This window comes from Bubalus kerabau, chromosome 3 (genome assembly GCF_029407905.1).
Source record: "Bubalus kerabau isolate K-KA32 ecotype Philippines breed swamp buffalo chromosome 3, PCC_UOA_SB_1v2, whole genome shotgun sequence".
Taxonomy (NCBI): Eukaryota; Metazoa; Chordata; class Mammalia; order Artiodactyla; family Bovidae; genus Bubalus; species Bubalus kerabau.
In genome coordinates, this window is record NC_073626.1 from 187,467,478 (window position 1) to 187,470,109 (window position 2,632).

Below are 2,632 nucleotides of genomic sequence, written 5' to 3' on the forward strand. Positions count from 1 at the left end.
CTCCTATAAAATGGGGATGCTCCTGCTAGACTCTTGAATGAGAAGTTAATACACATAATGGTCTTAGAACAACAATGCCTGGCCCATGGTGTGCTATATAATGTTGGCTATTACTATTATTCCGTTTTATAGATGGCAAAACTGAGGCTCAAAGAGGTGCCTCAGAGCACACAGCTGAGTAAGCCAGGTCTGTGTCATTCCAGAATCAACGACCCATTTTATTGCCCCTTGAAGTAACCCCACAAATGTGTAACTTGAATGGTTTTCTGCAACTGGGACCAGCCAGGGCCCTGGGGCTCGACAGCGGGCAAATGTATAAGGAACCTAGCCAGGTCCTTTACTCTAGTCACATAGGTTTAGAGGAGACCCTAGAGCTTATCTATATCTAAGCTGTCCACCGTGGTAGCCACTAACCATGGGGCTGTTGAGCCCTGGATATAGCTGGTCTAAGTGGAGATCTGCTGTGAGGGTGAAGTACACAAAGGTGTGGCTTCCAAAGGCTCAGCACAGAGAACGTGAAATCTCCTTAGTGCCTTTTCTGGCCTCACCTTGCAGCATGCTGGCTCTTAGTTTCCCGACCAGGCATGGAACCCGAGCCCCCTGCGGTAGAAGCTCAGAGTCTTCATCACAGAACCACCGGCGAATTCCCTCCTGAATGCTTTTTATATTGAATACAGGATGAAGATGTTTTGGGTATGTTAGGTTAAATAACATTATTGAAACTAATTTCACTTTTTCATTTTTACTTTTCTATGTGGCTGCCACAACACTTACGACTCCCCTTGTATTTCTACTGGACTCTGCTGATCCAGGCCATTATTCCACTTTACAGATGAGGAAAGCGAGGCTCAGGGGTGTGATTTGCTTTCGGGTTTTTGTTGGCTGAGCTGGGCCTCCTAAATCCCACCCCAGGGTTCTTCCCGGGAACGCCTGTTGCTTCAGGAGGTAAGAGGTGAGCTGGGCCGCACAAGGACACTTGCCACCGTGGCTCCGCCCTGTCCCCCACGATCAGTGCCCTTTCCCGCCCGCACCTCCTCCCACACGCTCACAGCCTGCCACAGCCCTCTGCCCAAACCATGAGGTTGAAGAATCGCCCAGCGCAGGGATTTCCGAGACCCCATCATTCACCTCGTCTGCCTGCAGAAAACAGCGGTCGAGCTGCTCTAGATGGAAAACCAGCCTCTGCTTTGCAGGCCCACCAGGGGGCTCACGGGTAAGGAATCCGCCCGCCAGTGCAGGAGACACGGGTTCGGTCCGTGGTCCGGGAGGGTCCTGCAGGCCGTGGACCAACCGAGCCCTTGAGCCACAACTATCGAGCCTGTGATCTAGAGCCTGGGACCATATCTACTGAGCCCATAAACCGCAGCTACTGAAGCCCACGAGCCCTGGAGCCCGTGCTCCCCAGCAAGAGACGCTATTGCCATGAGAAGCCCCCGCTCACCGCAACTGGAGAAAAGACCATGCAGCCAAAAACCCAGCAGAACCCCCAAATAAATAATTTAAAAAAGGACCTCCTACGTACTCACAGAATTCTCCCTCGAGTAGTTGTGAGTAGGACTGAGGAGACAGAGGGCTGAGATATAGGATCACCCAGCGACAGAAAGAGCAGCACAGCAAAACTTGCTCTCAGCTTTCTGCCAGGTTAGTTTAATAGCCTTTATTGTTTCGACTGAGAGGTCCATTAATCTCCCCAAGTGTTACCTGACAGCAATTAACAATCAGCAGCAACAAAGTACCAGTAAGCGTGCAGAACAACAGCGGGTTTTGGTTCGATGGATCCCGTGGTCTGTTTGCGCTCTCTGTCCAAGTGCCATTGAAAAAGGAGCCACAGACACATCATCTTTCCTTTTACGGCTTCATTCATGATTTTCACCTTCAAGGAAGGGTTAAAAAAAATAAAAGAAAGAAATTTTAAAAACGACTTCCTGGATGCAGGCTGTATCGTCACGCCTCTCGCTCTGCTCCTTGTGGACTCCAGCACTCTCTGGTGGAAGTCTTCCCGGTGTGTGACCCTCATCCCTCAGCCTGCCGTGTAGCCTCCTTCCCCTGGGGCTGGCCTCCGGGATCAGCTGGGAGGTGGAGGTTCTGGAAAACCAGCCTGGAACATCTGGACGGGATGAGCTCCTGGTGGAGGGCTTCTTACCCCCTCTCTTGCTCTGAGTGTCCTGGAGGAGTACCCTATGCACTCAGTCCTCCCAGGAGGGAAGGAAGCCACTTTCCAGCAGCAGCCAGGAGACAACAGTGTGAGGCAATGACTTTTGAACGTTTTGATTAAACTCACTGTGAGAAATGTATTTTCATCGCCATTTTCCAACAACACACACACACACCCACCTGAAACCAAAGCTTTCTGAAAGCAGCCTTCCACGACTGTGTGAACTGCTTTTTGGTTTTTTTTTTGTTTTTTTAAGCTCTCTTCCACCTTATTTTATTAAAAAGTTGTGCTCAGGATCCACGACACTGATTTCACACCCCACGAGTAGGTAACAGCCTGCAGACTGAACAACGTGGATGTAAGTGAACAGGAACGCAGGCTCTGGGGACAGGCTTGCCTGTGCCTTGTCGCTATTTGTAAAGCAAGCACAAAGCTCCTGAGTTCACAGGGCTGCCGTGAGGGCTGGAAATACAGCGG

General features: G+C 50.6%; 1 long non-coding RNA gene across 1 annotated transcript; it reads left to right on the top strand.

Moving 5' to 3' along the window:
• The first annotated feature begins 650 nt into the window (after window positions 1-650).
• Window positions 651-1,208, top strand: LOC129647970 (uncharacterized). The gene is made up of 3 exons (XR_008712596.1): window positions 651-693; window positions 813-945; window positions 1,144-1,208. It is a non-coding gene; the product is annotated as an uncharacterized LOC129647970 (long non-coding RNA).
• The last annotated feature ends 1,424 nt before the right edge of the window (window positions 1,209-2,632 follow it).